The sequence below is a fragment of the Dermacentor variabilis genome, unplaced genomic scaffold, assembly GCF_050947875.1.
Source record: "Dermacentor variabilis isolate Ectoservices unplaced genomic scaffold, ASM5094787v1 scaffold_12, whole genome shotgun sequence".
Lineage (NCBI taxonomy): Eukaryota > Metazoa > Arthropoda > Arachnida > Ixodida > Ixodidae > Dermacentor > Dermacentor variabilis.
This window is the reverse complement of record NW_027460280.1, coordinates 25739077-25756331: the sequence shown is the minus strand read 5'-3', so window position 1 is coordinate 25756331 and position 17255 is coordinate 25739077. Positions and strand designations below refer to the sequence as shown.

Sequence of the window (17255 nt, the reverse complement as noted above, 5' to 3'; positions counted from 1 at the left end):
GTGCGTGGACTTCGCGTATCACCGCAACAGCGTGCTCCTTTCAAATCCCTCGCTTTGCACCAAGGTCGCCGCAAAATAGATATTGCTGAAGAATTTTGCTCAAGACTTGCCATTTCGCAGCTCCAACGCCCACTTACACCATGTGCCACTCCTGTGCCACGGAATTCCCGCATGGATGTAATGTTTTCGGTGGAGGAGCTTGAAGCGGCACTGGCGACATGCAGGCGCTCTTCGTCACCTGCGCCGGACGGCGTTACCTATGCGGCGCTTGCCAATCTTGGGCAGAAAGCACGACTCATGCTGCTAAATATTTGCAACGAGTCTTGGTTCAACGGTTTGGTTCCTCGTGAATGGAAATGCAGCCGCTTGATTCCGCTGCTCAAACCTGGTAAATCATCGTTAGATTTGTCACCGTACCGCCCCATCGCCCTGGCCAGTTGCATAGGGAAAATAATGGAAAGAATAATTTTGACTCGCCTGGAATGGTACCTGGAAAATTACAACGTGTACCCAGATGCTATGGCTGGCTTCCGGCGTGGGCGCTCATTCATAGATAATGTCATCGATTTGGTCACATTTGCTCAACATCAAAAACGTCTGAAACGACTGACTGCGGCATTATTCCTTCACATAAAAGGCGCCTATGATAATTACCACATTATGCCATTATGGAGGCTTTGATTGAAGCTGGAATCGGTGGCTGCACTTTTCAGTGGCTATGCAGTTATTTGACCGACAGGCATTTCTTCGTGATGACCGAGGATGGCGCCACGACTCATCACCAAACGTTCCGTGGAGTACCGCAAGGCGGAGTGCTGGGGGGGGGGGGGAGCCCTACGCTATTCAACCTAGTGCTCGTTGGCCTAGTCAGATGCTTGCGCAACACAGTTCAAGTATCAATCTATGCCGACGACATCTGCATTTGGGCGTGTACTCTAACACGACTGCAGGTACGAGCACGGCTACAAAAGGCAGCTACCTTAACATCACTGTACTTGGGAAAACAGAACTTAGAGCTGTCTTCAGAGAAATGCTGCCTTGTTACTTTCACTCTGAAGGCACTGAAGAGTTACTCTGTAAGTGTCAACGTACAAGCAGTTGCAAATGCACGGAAACACCGCTTTTTAGGGGTAATTATCGACCGCCACCTATCACGGAGCCCGCACGATTCATACCTAAAGAAGAGGTTGATGACAATAATACACCTCCTCAAATTTCTCGGCAGAAAGTCATGGGGCACATCGGTGCAGTCAATGCTGCAGCTTTATAATGCCTTGTTCCTCGGTTTCGCAAGGTACAGCCTCCCTGTGCTTGGCAACACCTGCAAAACAAACCTGCGTGTACTCCAGGGGCTACAAGCTCAAGCCCTAAAGACGTGTCTCGGTCTTCCGAGGTGTGCGTCTACAGCGGCAACGATTGTCATATCTCGAGATCACCCAATATCAACGTACTTGGTAACCGACGCTCTCAGAGCGCATATTCGCCACATTGCCCGACTACATTCTCACCATCTTGCCGCTCTACCCTCAGAAAGGCCACACGCAACTATCAGTCGTATAATTGCTACCAATCGTACCTCATTGCCATCGAACTACATGCCTGCAGCAAGACCATCCTCACCTTTATGGTGCCTGCACAGACCTGAAATACGCCTCACCATCCAAGGAATCACGAAGAAGTCTAACATGCCGTCGTTTGACCTGAAGCATGCCACATTAGAACTTTTATATGAGGTGCACAGTGGCCGCGTACACGTTTGCATCGATGGCTCAGTCACATCTGCAAGTTCAGCTGCCGCTGTGGTGATACCAACAAGATCCGTCAAAATACAGCTAAAAATGTCGCATGTATCATAAACGGCAGCTGCTGAACTGGTAGCCTTGCGTGCGGCTCTTCATTTCATTCAGGAGGAACCATCCGATGCATGGTCAGTCTTCTGTGATTCCAAGGCAGCCCTACAGAGTGTACTCTCAGCACTGCGCCATGGATCACATGAACAGCTCGTCGCAGAGATCAGACAAGTACACCATCCCATAGTTGACGAAGGACACGATATCATATATGAGTGGTTGCCTAGTCAGTGTGGCATACGTGGCAATGATCGAGCAGACGCAGCTGCCCGATCTGCGCATGACGGCGTCAACTACGCTGCCATTCCTTTTTCTAGAGCCGACACAGCGAAAAAACTTGCCATACTTGCACACGACCTGACATTAGCTCAGTGGAATTCATGCGATTTCACAAGTACACACCTACATACCCTGGACCCTAATTTACAACTCCGTATTTCGCCCGAGTTTCCACGACGCGACTGCACCCTTCTAGTTCATCTATGGCTTGGAGTAGCATTTTCAAATGTGTACTCCTTTCTTATCGGAATGTCCAACAGCCCACTTTGTGACTTCTGCGGGTGCAATGAAACAATCGCGCACCTTCTTTGTCAGTGCTCTCGTTTCAACCCGCAAAGAGCAGTCCTCTCAGCCGCCCTAGACAAACTGGACAAGCGCCCAATGACAGAAAACAAGATCCTTGGAAACTAGCCTACGCGAACATCAGCGCGATTGGCTATGAAGGTGCTGCTGCGGTATTTAGAAGACACTGAACTTTCTGGCAGATTGTGACTTCACTGTGTGACGCAGGATTGTACGGTGACACTGCATAACACAAGGAACGCCTTTGCGGGCTGCGTGACAGTGCCCACAGAAACAGTTTGTGTGTACGTGCGTGTGTGTAGCTTTTTTTTCTTTTTTTTAATCCTTCTCTCTCTCATCTATCGCATCCCCTTGCCCCTCCCCAGTACAAGGTAGCCAACCGGAGATAATCTCTGGTTAACCTCGATGTCTTTCCTTTCCCTTTCTCTCTCTCTCTGCTAATTTTGACAAAACACAACTGATTTTTTCTTCTTAAATGTTGTCTCATTAAACATTGCTGTAACACTTGACCGGCTTGTTACATTTGTCTTGCTGTAGGATTTTGCTGTAAATAACTGTAATTTTTGTCTTGCCTCATCAAAAAGTGCTGTAAGATTTGTCCTGCGCTAGTATCGTTGCCAATTATTTCTGTGCTCTTCTCCTTTTTCATTGCATTGTAACGCCACTCCTGCTCGGGCCATGAGGGTCCGCAGTACTGTGAAATAAATAAAATAAATAAATAAATATTCCGAGCTTCAGGATTGGCTGAAATTTTCTCTTACGAACTGTTCTAGCGTAAAAACCTTGTCTGAATACGGGCCCGGCGCCAAATTCACAAAACACTTCGGTTGTAAGTGCTCCTTGCCATCGGCTGGCGGCTGTAGCCAATACTAAGTCCAGTATCCTGATCGGCTGGCACCAATTTCTAAGAACCGTTCTAGCGTAAGAAGTTTTCTTTTTTTTTTAATACGGGCCACGATTCGGTAAACATTTAGTAGCGCCTCTGCAGAGGTGAGGCGTTTTTCATTCATCTTATTCTCTTTTTATGACAAATGCAGCTTTGCGCAGTCAACAAGAACAAAATGGCATCGAAAACAAGAGCAGGAAGAGATGGGCATAAAGCAGCGGCAGGTGTTCTTTGTTAACGGCAACTTTCACGCACAGAGCTTGCACGGAGCGTGTATTATTCATGAGGAGCAGCCGCAGCCGTGCAGCTGCTGATGACTCGGTGTTGTGAAAGATAAACAAAATGAAATGAAATTTGTGCCACCCCTGTCGCCACTTTGCATTTAAGCTTTTTTTTTTCATCCATCGGGCAAGCAGTGCAACGCAAGCAGGCTGCAAAAAATTTAAACGCAGAAAGTAGCCAATGGTGCCAAAGCACATCTAAAAAGCGAAGCAAAGATGCTTCGAGGCTGAAATAAAGAAGGCACGCACGGATATCTTTTGGTGGGTAAAATAATTAATTCAAAGCGAACGGCTTCTCACGACGCCTCCATTCGTCGTTCGCCTAAGGCCACCACGTCGTCGCAGTCACAGCCTAATTTTCGGAAGCGCGGACGGAACTTTGCGAAGTGGCTGCCTGAGACGAGCGGATTCTACCGGGAGCATTGCGGATGCGATGCTGTAGCGCTGGCGTACAGCAGCGTCCACTCTCTCTTCCCCTCCGCCGGAAGCATACCGCTTCCGCCGCTACAGGATGTAGCGACTGAGACTTGGCCGTTTGTGGATATGAAATGCGCGGGGATCTTCAACATTAGCCATTTCATACCGCAAGACGCCGTCGCGAGCAGTCTGGGTGCTTCAGTGCCGTTTTTTTTTTTCTCATGCCTGGCGGATTTTACATGAATATACGTGAAATTTCCAACTCAAGTTACCGGAGTGTAACGATAAATATAGAACCTATTGTGCAAGCATGGTTAAGTGTAATCACTGTTTTCATCTCATTTACATGCCATTGATTAGTTAATGCATAATTAGCTGATTTACGGCTATGCGAGAAGTCACCGCAAAGTAAAAATAAAGGACAATGCGTTGACTGCTTTTTATTTATTTTTTTAATTATGGGGTTTTACGTGCCAAAACCACTTTCTGATTATGAGGCACGCCGTAGTGGGGGACTCCGGAAATTTCGACCACCTGAGGTTCTTTAACGTCCACCTAAATCTAAGTACGCCGGTGTTTTCGCATTTCGCCCCCATCGAAATGCGGCCGCCGTGGCCGGGATTCGATCCCGTGACCTCGTGCGCAGCAGCCCAACACCATAGCGACTGAGCAACCACGGCGGGTGCGTCGACTGCTGACGATGAAGTCAGTCAGTTGTTTGTTTGTTTGTTTGTTTGTTTGTTTGTTCGTTCGTTTCTTTCACCTTATTGACTGCATTAAGCCTCAAGACTGGTTAAGCGACGAGGATCTCTGAAATATAATTTGCAAATCATGAAGATGCACGCGAGAATACAATAAACAAATGTGAACTGTCCTGTTTTCCCTATGTCGCCCATCGATGACGAAGACGTCAAAGTTGTCTTGAAGACTTTGTAAGGGTACTCCAGCAAACGGAAATGACAACCAGAAAGAAATCGTCAGGCATTATGGGCTGACTACATCTCTTTTTTTTTCATTTTCATTTGACTTAAGAACGCACACAACACAACATAAAGAATTAAAGTATCGCATTGAGAGCAGTATCTCGCCGAAAAATTACAAGCGTCTTCATAGAGTGGGACGCACATGCAGCACTGGCTCATGGTCAAAGCACATATGTTGTAGCTCAAGAAGCAGACACTGGGACGGTCATGTGGAGTCTAAATCATTTCCAATAACCTATTAAGTGTGCTCTGTCCTCTCGTACATTGCACCCAGGGTACATTGGTGTTTCTACAGGCTTAGTTGCGCAAGAACCACTTCGTATATAAGTAACGTCATAGACGCCGACTACGGGCGGGCTCCGGGGCCTGAGACCCTTCCGAAGGTCTCCCGGGGCGGGGTGCGGGGCGCAGAGCCCCCCTCCGAAAGTGTAATTACCAGAGTTTTGTCCCCCACATCATTGGCGGTTTCCTTTCACTTGCCTAAACCTTTTTCAGATCAAATTTTATTGTAGCTAGTAGCTTACTGCATCATAGTTTGCGCGGACGTGCGCGGCTTTTAATTCATACTTTGTTTTATTTCTCGAAATCCTGAAAATGGGAGAAGCGCATTAACGCACCAGCGGCGGCTACCTCATCTATATCATTTCACTTCCACATTTTTTTCATTTCCACTTTGACCACCATGCACACGCACAGTATGTTTAAATATATACTCAGGACAATGTTTAATATGTTTCTAAAGAAAAGGAGGCAGCCAACTAACGATTATTCTTATAGTACCGGATAGCCCGTTTCCAGAGAATGAATGCATTGGTGTATGTTCGCCTCGCCTCTAACCGCTTTGCGTGCTTTTTTGACCCTGGAAAAAACCTGCATACTTGAGTGACCGCTTCGGGAAAGTCCTTTATCAACGGCGTGTTAAATGTACATGAATAATATGTTTCAGTATTGCTCCTTTGTCGACTAGGCAGTGCTAAGGACTCATGAAAAAAAAAGAAGCTGTCCTAATAATTTACATTTATTCGAACTGGAAAGATCCTCCACTTGAATGCAGAGGTCATAAATATATATAATTCACTCAGCAACCGAAATGAGCTGAATTCACTCGACAGCAGAGTGAATAGCAGTGATGCGCAGCAACCCTTATAATCGGGTCACGGTAAAAAAAAAGAAAAAGAAAGAAAAGACGCTGCAGTTTTGTCTGAAAGGCGAAGCAGTATTAGTGATAGCGAACTATAAGTCAATTGCACGAGGGAAGATTCTTAACATTTGGGCGCACAAAGACGCTTGGTTGCGCTATTTGTAAAGCTGCATAGTCTGTCCAGTAGCGTTCATCCTGTCCTTTTCCTTCATACCCGAACTGAGTTGCGCTAAAGCGAGGCACGAATATGTGCACAGTCTATGGTGCGCATTTTTATTCATCGTATGCCCTGTTAGTTCCTCGTTAACGCAATTCACGCTGTTCCTACTTGCTCTCGTGTCCTTTCGCGCTCTTTAGATATCGCTGTCTTATTTATATATTTGTTGGTGTGTCTGTTTGCGTGTGTGCCTGATAATTTATTAGTGTACAATACTTTCTTGCGCCGTCGGGAAATAAATAAAACCAGAGGCATAAGGAATGCACTGACAAGTAATTAAGCTGTTGCCTTACGGAGTGATGATGCTTATGTAAATAATTCCAGTCACAAGTTGTGTACATAAATTTTTATATATTGTGTAACTTTTCTATATGATATCTCTTCTCTTAAGCTGATCAATCGTCACGGAAAGATTTCTAGATTGTATCTTCGTGTATTAAAGCTTTCACAAGGCGTTACATTGCTTTTTACATTAATGTTCAACAGCGTCAGTGCGATGCCAGTCTCTTGGTGGTGCGAAGGCACTCAGGCTGCGAGATGGAACCGTTTCCTACTACTATGTGTTCTTGTAAATATGCATATTAGGCCGTCAATTGAATGCAAAATTCTTCGAGGTCACACGAAGTTTCTTCAAGTGTAACTGAATTAAATAATATATATATATATATATATATATATATATATATATATATATATATATATATATATATATATATATATATATATATATATATATATATATAAACAGTGAAGTAGACGCGCGTATGAAGCGGTTTATTGACGTTTCGGCCGGGGCCCGGCCTTCATCAGAACCTTCATCGATTCTGATGAAGGCCGGACCCCGGCCGACACGTCAATAAACCGCTTCATACGCGCGTCTACTTCACTGCGAATATTTACCCGGATTCACAACTGCTTTTTTTCTGGTATATATATATATATATATATATATATATATATATATATATATATATATATATATATATATATATGTGTGTGTGTGTGTGTGTGTGTGTGTGTGTGTGTGTGTGTGTGTGTGTGTGTGTGTGTGTGTGTGTGTGTGTGTGTGTGTGTACACATATATCAGGGCGAATCAGAAAGTACTTTACCCCTTTTGTTTTAGCTAAATTACGGCTGCAAATGCGAAGCGAACATATCCATTCTCAGCGGCGGACCTTCCTTGGATCGGTCCGACCTTCTCTGCCGGCAGCTCCGCGGCACGGCGCTGCTGTCAGTTGTTGAAGCTAGCGGTTGTGCTTCGCCCGTCCACGGCGTACGAGCAACGAAGTGTGATTCATTTTCTATGGAGCAAGGGACGAAAGCCCATCGAAATTCACAGGGAAGTGCAGCCCACGTATGGGGAAAGGTGTCTTCGTTTGAGAAGTGTGAGCTAGTGGTGTTGTGAGTTCGCAAAAGTCCGTGAATACTTGCATCAAAATGAGCGTTCGGGGAGGCCGCGTGCATCGCTAACTGACGACATTTCTCAAACTTAGTGCTGCGATGTGAGAAATGTCTAAACCGGTGCGGAGACTAAGTGGGAAAATAGTGTAAGGTACGTAGAATAGTACGTAGATGTGTAATTACCTGTATGGGCCTTATTTTGACTAACAGAAAATAGGGGCAGAGCCTTTCTTATTTTCATTTGGCTGCACCAAATCTTTAAATATTACCTGTGGCGGATAGCAGAATTCTAATCTTTAATCTTAATTACTTGATCAGGCGGCCATTACTTCTACAAAAAATCAAAATAATAATTTAAATAATTAGCTTAATTAAGTTAATTAGCTTTGTAATGATTAACATTACGGCCACTATTTCAATCTACGAAATATAGCCGGTGAGTTGGCAAGGCGTATTCATTTCGAACAAATTCTCAGGACTGCACCGGTTTCTAGATATTTATTTTCAAAGTGTGCGACGAAATACCTTGGCGTTCCAGTTATTTTTTTAAGAAAACGCTTTTTATTAATTAAAGCGCAGAAGTAACTGGAACACCAATGCATTTCGTCGGACGCTCCGAAAATTAATACTTCGAAACTGGTGCAGTCCCGAGAATTCGTTCCAAGTGAATACGCCTTGCGACCTCACCGGCTATAATTCATAGATTGAAATAGTGGCCGTAGTGTTAATGATTAGAAAGTGTAAGCAACGAACACAGCGTCGTCACCAACAGACCCCGTTTTTCTCAGCCCGTTCTGGCCTGCATGGCCGCAGCCTCGCGGCGACCCCCGGTCCGACCCCCTTCGCTGAGCGCGGGCACTTCCCTCCGCCTCGAGCACCGCGTTTTACGACCCTAGCTGTGTACGGTGGCCTGTGTCGTTGAGGGAGTAAAACTGCGTGTCAAGGAGGGAGGTTGTGTTTCTGTTTGCTCGCCCAAGTTGCGTGGGAGCCGCTTGGGGCGAATGTGCGCCTGTGCATTACTTTGCGCCGCGTGTTTCTGGTCGCCAGCGGCATGTTCGCCCGCCGCTGTCGACCAGGTCGAGTCTGTCTGACCAATTTTGTGGTTAGGTAGCTGAGTCCGCGGTCAAGAACTTTTACAAAAGTTAATGTAGTTATGCTAATTATTTCATTGACTATTTTTGAATTCTAGTAGAAGTAATGGCCGCCTGACCGAGTAATTTATATCAAGGATTAGACTTCTGCTATCTGCCACAGGCAATTTTTTTTAAATTTCGTGGAGCTAAAAAAAAATCCCGCATATGAGCGGGATTCTAGAAGTCAGTGGTGCCCCCCAGCTGCCCCTCCCCCTCCTCCTCCTCCGCAAAAATGAAAACTTTCCACCTATGGGTAACGTTACGTGAATGCATAAGTAGACTATGAAGAATATTTATTTATGTATACTTAAGTACGAATACTGAAGTATCAAGTATCATACGTAAGTATGAGACTTATTATTATTTAGGATTGATCTTCGGGACTATTGCGAATGCACGTGTGCAAGTCAGTTTTGTTGATTTCACGTGCATATTTTATTATGTCTGTCATGTTACGTAACATTTATGTATGCATGAAGAACACTAGACTTTCTACGATTAAAACCAGTTGAAAGCTTGTCTTTGCCTCTGTCGATCCCCCAGGCCTTGTTTCAAGTGGTGAGCAAATAACATTGATCATGAAGTGTAACCAGCTAGCCCAAGGCCCCAAGCCAAGTACCCTTCTAACACATGTGATGAATCGGTTTATCAGTATAATTACCTAATACTACCGTTATAAATGGGCTGGTCAACGGCTCTGTCATCAACAGAATTACGCAATGAAGTAACAAACGTTAGCTAAGTGTTCTCACGGCCACATATAAACACCTCATTGCGCATCGTTGCTTTCCATAAAGCAGATAGCTTTCTATAAGCGTTGGGCTATTCACTTGCAGGGAACATCATTGTGAGTGAGTGTTTTCTGTAAATTTCTTTAGTTGCAGTGCTGCATTCATGCGGCGCAGGCTAACACTCCCAAGGCTGGATAAACTACACAGGCACAAAAACCCCAAAAAAGTGGGTGGAGGAGAGCCACCGCAGTAGCTGAACTTGTGACGCAGCAAGCGCGTCATGTGGACGTTTTGGGTTCGGCTCCCACAGGCGCAAGTTCCCTCTGTTCTATCCTCATTTAGATTTTCCTTAATACCGTATTTAGAAACGCACATGCCCCATAATTTCCATATTCAATAATACGATATAAAACAAATATATATATATATATATATATATATATATATATATATATATATATATATATATATATATATATATATATATACACAGGGGATGCCATATAGAGAATTTTTAGGTGCCCCCAACTATTTTTTAAAGATCACCTGTAGTAGGAAGCACAATTCTAACCCGTGAACTAAATTGCTCAATGAGGCGGGCACTACTTCCACGAGCAATCAAATACGTAATTAACTAATTACCGAAGTTTAATTAATTATGTTGAAGTAATTAACTTACAGCACCCATTGCAACTTAGGAATTGCAGCTAGTGAGTTTACTAGGCATGTAGACTTGGAACAAATTCTGAGGATGGCACTGGTTTCCAGATATACGCCGTCCAACTTGCGGTAAAATGCACTGTGGTTATACTTACATTATTAGGAAAGTGTTGTTCGATGCAACCCGCTGTTGTTGCTCAGTGGCTATGGTATTGGGCTGCTGAGCACGAGGTCGCAGCATCGAATCCCGGCCACGGCGGCCGCAGGTCGATGGGGGCGGAAACACCCGTGTACTTAGATTTAAATGCACATTAAAGAACCCCAGGTGGTCGAAATTTCCGAATTCCTACGGCGTGCCCTCATAATCAGAAAGTTCATACATACTCTGAAGTGCTGCCTTATAGCCGCAAAAAATGACCAATTTCTGAGGTGTCTCTTGCCGGAGATATTTGACAGCAGCACGCAAGGCAGCAAGCTCTGCCGCTATTGATCTTGTCATGTGGGAAAGCTTGAATTTGATTGTGGTTTTCATAGCCGGAATGACAACGGCACCTGAAGAGACGGTAGGTGAGACCGAAGCATCAGTATAGATGTGTATTGGGTCCCCGTATGTCTCATTGATTAATAGCAGCGTGATCTGCTTCAGATCTTTTGTTGGGTGATTGGCCTTCTTCTTTACATGCGGAATACTTAGGCGCATCTGAGGCTGTTGGAGACACCACAAGGGTAATGAAGGTCTCGCTGCTGGTATGTATCCTAATGGGAGACAATCTATGAGTGTTTATAACTTCAGAAAACGTTGCACGCAGTCTCTGCGACGTCAAAAACGCCAAGTGATGATCAGGGACGCGGGAAAGATGACGGATAAGCGTCCTGAGACAATCCACTGCAACATATGTTTGGATGGAATGATCTTTAGCGAGCACGATTGTTGCAGCTGCGGATGCACCGCGAGGAAGTCCTAAACACGTGCGCAATGCTTGGCCCTGTAATCTCTGCAATGAGCGAATATTTGACTTGCATGTACCGGACAACACGGGAAGGTAGTAGTTTAAATAGCCGAGGAATAGAGCTCCGTCCAACTGAAGCATGGAGCGTACAGTGTGCCCCATGTTTTCCCACACATGAATCTCAGTACCTGAGCAATCGACAACAGTTTTTTCTTCAGGTACGTGCAATGAGGGCTCCAGGAAAGATTTCGGTCGATTATTACACCCAAGAATCGATGCGTCTTTCCATAGGTGAAAATGTGTCCATTCATGGAGACTGGGTATGGTGTCATAGGTTTACGTGGGAATGCAACCAATGCACAATTTTCGGTCGATACAGTGAAGCCTTGTGTTTGAAGGTATGCTGTCAAAGTTGCTGCCCGCTGCAATCGCGCGCGAACTTGAAGGCGAGTTGCCGCAGACGTCCGAAGGCAAATATCATCTGCGTATATCGAGAGGTAGATTGTTTTAGGTAAAACTTGAGCTAGTACAATGAGTGTCACACTGAACAACGTGGGACTCAATACTACTCCTTGAGGCACGCCTTAGTAAGTGTAATATTCAGCTGTGCTTCTGCTTGTACAAAAAACGATCAAATTTTCACAAACTACCACAGGCAATTATCAAAAATATCGTGCGGGTAAAAACAAACACCTGGTACAGAAGAGCCCGTTTTTCCCATATGTCCTATGGTGTTATTCTATATGGGAGTTACGGGGATACGGATTCTTTTCAGTAAGGCAATTCTACATCTCTCGTGAAAAGTGCACTTAACTCATGTACCATGCATTCCCTATTTTTCTGATGGCTTTACATGCTCCCAATAAATGCAAATTGAGTCCCTCGGTTTGCCCAATCGATCAGTGTTCCTTGTCATGATTACGGTGGTAACACACTACAAGTGCCCAGAAAGCAATGAAATCCGGTGAAGTGTTATTTATGCGTAAAAAGAGCCCCGTGCAGTGCTTTCGCCCACTTGACATTCGCTCGACAGAGAACGTCCGGCACCTGCCCAGCCAAGCCGCCGTTTCGCCGCTTTCCGTTTACACATCAGTGTTCACCGCGTTCATTGTCATCGTTAAGGGATTTGTCCTGTCTCATGCGGTTTTTTGCCTCTTCCCCACTTTAAAAACTCTTACACTTAGAAATTTGATGTTTGGTCTGAGCTCAAAACAAAGTACTTACTTTGCCATGTCTCAAGCGTCAAAAGAGTTGATTCTACGACTTTGAAATGGCTTTTTCATTCTTCTAGAGGCTCTGCAACACTTGTTTCAATTTCATTTTGTTGTACATAATAATGTGACGAAATGTTGATGACACATGCAGAGGCAAGTCCCAGAGTCAACAAAATGAAAAGGGCGGACCTTCTGTTAAAGCTATGTAATGGAACTAAATATACTGTACGCTTCCTCGATGAAGCCTTTTCTTTGCTTTCTTCCACTTGTTCCTTCTGTTTAGATGCTGCACTGAGCCGGAAGTATTGCCTCGTCAACGGATCTATGAAAATCGCCTGCTTTGGCCTACATGGTATGTGTTGTGAAAGCATAAGCGGTACGCATGAATTCGCATCGAGACCACGGCGAAGCTACCAATCTCACATAGCGACGTCTAAGAAAACTATACATCTTAAATATAAGCGATGCGCGCCTCCGTCAGCAGCAGAAATGTTTAAACCAACGAGTGGACACGCATTTGGCGTCGAGCTCTTACTCAGGAGCAGCTGTCGATGCGAATTTATTAGAAAGCATTTCGAAATTCAGAGTTCAAAGCTCAGCAAATCGCCGCTGTCCGAGCAGCGAGCCATGAACAGTCGCGGTTGATATCCTCCCCGTCGTTCGAGCGGAAAAACAGCACTTGACCCGCCGCATGAAGAAATGAAGAGTTTTCCGAGCAAAGGCTGAGGACCGCGACCACCGCACTATATTTGGATTGATCGAGGAAAAGCAAAAGGACAAAAAGATTGGGAGCAGGAAGGGCTCACCACGGTTTCGCACTTACGTTTGGCAGAATCCTTTTTCCAATCGAACGATCGCTCGCCTTCCCCGAAATGCGAACTTGAACACCCATGAGAGGTCGCGCCTTATGCCTATGTCTACGGCACGAACGTGGAAGCGTCAGCGCCTAGGGCGACGCTCCACTTGCTGGCCCCCAAAGTAAACAGGGTGACTCGAGAAGTGCCTCGTAAGCGCGCGGAGCCGCCCTCCCCCCCCCCCCCGCCCCCCCTATAGAGAGCACGCGTGTGAAGTGAACTCGGCCGCGCTTCAGTTCAGTCCGGCGTAATTCTTTGCGCACGCCTCTTCTTGCGACACGATTATTTTGGTTCGAGGGGCCGCTTTTCGACACGTGAAATGCTGGCGGTACTCAAGAACCGGGTGCGCTTGGTGAAGTGCAGCTGTTTGTAAACTTTTCGCATTGGGCATACCTTGATGAACAAGATTCGGAATCCGCTATAGTGATCCAGAGAGCTGTAGAATAATACATAGAAGGGCCTCCGAAATATTTCGCAGTCTCTATATTCGAAGGCGCTATGCTGTGTACAGATTTTTTCTAAACCTAGAACGTCTATGGAACATGAGCAAATATATTAAATGGGAAGCTTACAAACAAGAGCAACAAGGGAACTAGACAGTAAGTCTTAAGTGTCAATGGCACCATCATTCCCGCTTCAAATGCACCGGCTGTGCTTTTCAAATTAGGGAGCGCCAATGGAAGACTGAATTATTCTTTGCGTAGGATTCTTCAGTCCGCTTCGGGGAAAACAATGTAAAGCAAACCGTATAAAAACTGCTATTGTGATTTTTTTTATTTTTTTGAATCGATACCCTATCTAACAAAACATTGCAGGCAGATGATAGTGACGTGTCTGACGATCCACATGGTTACTGGTTCCCCGTCCACGCCACATGTGCGATTTCGCAGAGGAGTTCAGCGCCTCAGAGAATCGAAAAATCGCAGGCACAAAGAAGCCGACGGCACATTTTTCAGCATCTGCAAATTTGCGAGGAACATCGCACAAAGTGAAATCAATTTCAGAGATGCAGAAACAGTATATTGCATGGGTCCAACTGAAAAGCGTTTCCTGTGCAAGTCAAAAAGGACAAAGCGTCGTTTGTTCATGTGAAGTGAGCCATTTGAACCTGTGCTCTCGGTGGCATGCTTTTAGTACACCACTTTCAGGAGTGGGCCTGTTTAATATGTGCAGTGCCTGGCGCATTCGAGTTTAAATAACGCGTAGCAGCCCCTCACAGGGCACTATTTGCCGCAGGCAACATCTTACTTTCCAAACAACTCAGTTACAACGCCGCGTCCTCGTTTTCGCAAACACTTCAGGGCTATCGCATTAGCACAGATACACGTCGCTCTGCGTAATTTATGCAGTTTATGTATTCAGATGCTTCAGATAACATTGGTTCTCACAGTGTATGGGTTATCGATAACCTTTAAAAACAATGTCTTTCTTAGCGAGTTGCCCCACTTTTCTATATCGGATTTCGTTATCGGTAATGTGTTTCTAGCCTCTTTCGGGGGCCGATCCCGCAGACAGTGAATTAAAACCTTCACGCAGAAACTCATCTGCAAGTTGCTTAAGTATGCGTATGCATTGTGCCACTTCCTCATATCGACGTAGCCAGGTGCCATTATCAATGTTATGAAATTTGACCCGACCAGTATAAACTGTTGTCAACCGTTATCGGTCGTTATCAACCTTATCGGACTACACCGGCCCTTATAGGTTGTTGTGGACTTTATCGGACTCGATCCTAGCTTTATCAACACTTATCGGTCGGTATCAATCTTGTCGCAATCGATCCCATCTTTAGAAACCCTTTTCTGTCCTTATCAACTTCTGGCATGATCCGACCCTTATCTACTATTATCGGTCCTTATCAATCTTATCTAACTTCATCCGACCCTTAACGGTGCTCATTAGCTTTGTCAGACTTGATCCGATCATTATAAGCATTTATCGCTCCTAAGCACCTTATCCCTTCACGTCGAACCATTATCAACCGTGATCAGACTCATCTAACCCCTAATCACCCCTTACCCTCCCTATGAACTCCGTGACTGTTCATTGACCCCCGCCAACGTTTTAAATGCGTAAGCATTTCTGTAAACGAGAAGAAAGGGGTTAACCGAGGGGCCCGATTTTTATTAGTCATATCATTAGAAGCCAACAAACACTGACACCAAGGACAACATAGGGGAAATTACTTGTGCTTAATAAATGGAATGAAGAAAATATAAATTAATGGAAATTAAAGTGGATGAAAAAACAACTTGCCGCAGGTGGGAACCGAACCCACAACCTTCGCATTTCGCGTGCGATGCTCTACCAATTGAGCTACCGCGGCGCTGTTTTCCCATCCACTTTCTTGGGTATTTATGCGTACTAGTAAACCCTGGGAGTGTTAGCCAGCGCCACCACTCACAGACCTTGGCGGCGGACGTGGAACGTCCTTGTTGCCGCAGGCGTCACGAGAACGTGATCTTTTTGGGTGAAGGCAACTGGTAAATAAACCCACATATGCTACCTGAAGGGATCAATGTTGCCGGATTCAAGACCCGCGAAATGCGAAGGTTGTGGGTTCGGTTCCCACCTGCGGCAAGTTGTTTTTTTCATCCGCTTTTATTTCCATTAATTTATCGTTTCTTCATTCCATTTATTAAGCACAAGTAATTTCCCCTATGTTGTCCTTTGTGTCAGTGTTTGTTGGCTTCTCATGATATCACTAATAAAAATCGGGCCCCTCGGTTAACCCCTTCTCGTTTATTACATAACGAGGGTCTCGAATCCGGCGACATTGATGCCTTCAGGTAGCATATGTGGGTTTATTGACCAGTTGCCTTCACCCAAAAAGATCACGTTCTCGTGACGCCTGCGGCAAGAAGGACGTTCCACGTCCGCCGCCAAGGTCTGTGAGTGGTGGCGCTGGCTAACAATCCCAGGGTTCTACTAGGACACATAAATACCCAAGAAAGTGGATGGGGAAACAGCGCCGCGGTAGCTCAATTGGTAGAGCATCGCACGTGAAATGCGATGGTTGTGGGTTCGGTTCCCACCTGCGGCAAGTTGTTTTTTCATCCACTTTAATTTCCATTAATTTATAGTTTCTTCATTTAGTTTATTAAGCACAAGTAATTTCCCCTATGTTGTCCTTCATGTCAGTGTTTGTTGGCTTCTTATGATATGACTAATCGTTAAACTCGAAATATCAAACAGACAAAAACAGCCTTCGAAAAATCACCGCCCAAGCACTCCGTACAGATGCTTAACCAGCGAAGCTAGAACGTGCGCCGCCTATGTTTATCACTGGGTTGATCCCGACGGTTCATTAAACCGCGGCTTGGTAGGTGGCTGGATCCTAGGTACGCAGTTACTGCTTGCGCTCAGCCGCACGAGCCTGTCCTTGTGACCGGGCTGCAGACGGCACTGCGTAAACGAGCTCGTTCCCGGTTCTGCTCACGGCGTTGCTGATCGAAAGCTGCCGGCGCCTCAGGAGCACGTATGACGCAAGGTATATATACTTGGTAGCAAAGCTTCCATAGGAGCCCATACGTTCAAAATATGGCGGTTCATCGGCGGTTCATGAGGCTTAGCGCCATCTGTATATGGAGGCAACACTTCCGGCGGGAGAAAAAGTAATAGAATAGAATAGGATAACTTTATTTTCATCTATTTGATGGAGGAGGCTGCAAGTAAAAGCTGCTCCAGGAGAGGCAGCTTGACGAGGCCCGCAGCCCCCCCCCTACAGAATATTCGGCAACAGCATACATGCAAGCACATATGCATTATGCATTATATATATATATATATATATATATATATATATATATATATATATATATACATTCATATACCCGTATATGCATACACACTCGTATGTATACCTACATATATACACACTTTATCTACATACTAGCCGAGAGGATGTCCACTTAACCAGTAATTTAAAATCCTGCACATGCCAGTCTTTCAGTTG

At 45.2% G+C, this 17255-nt stretch overlaps 2 non-coding genes across 2 annotated transcripts; one reads left to right on the top strand and one right to left on the bottom strand.

The window, feature by feature from the left end:
- Positions 1-15553: 15553 nt before the first annotated feature.
- TRNAS-CGA (transfer RNA serine (anticodon CGA)) lies at positions 15554-15626 on the bottom strand. Its single transcript has one exon. It is a non-coding gene; the product is annotated as a tRNA-Ser (tRNA).
- Positions 15627-16270: 644 nt separating this feature from the next.
- Positions 16271-16343, top strand: TRNAS-UGA (transfer RNA serine (anticodon UGA)). The gene has a single exon. It is a non-coding gene; the product is annotated as a tRNA-Ser (tRNA).
- The last annotated feature ends 912 nt before the right edge of the window (positions 16344-17255 follow it).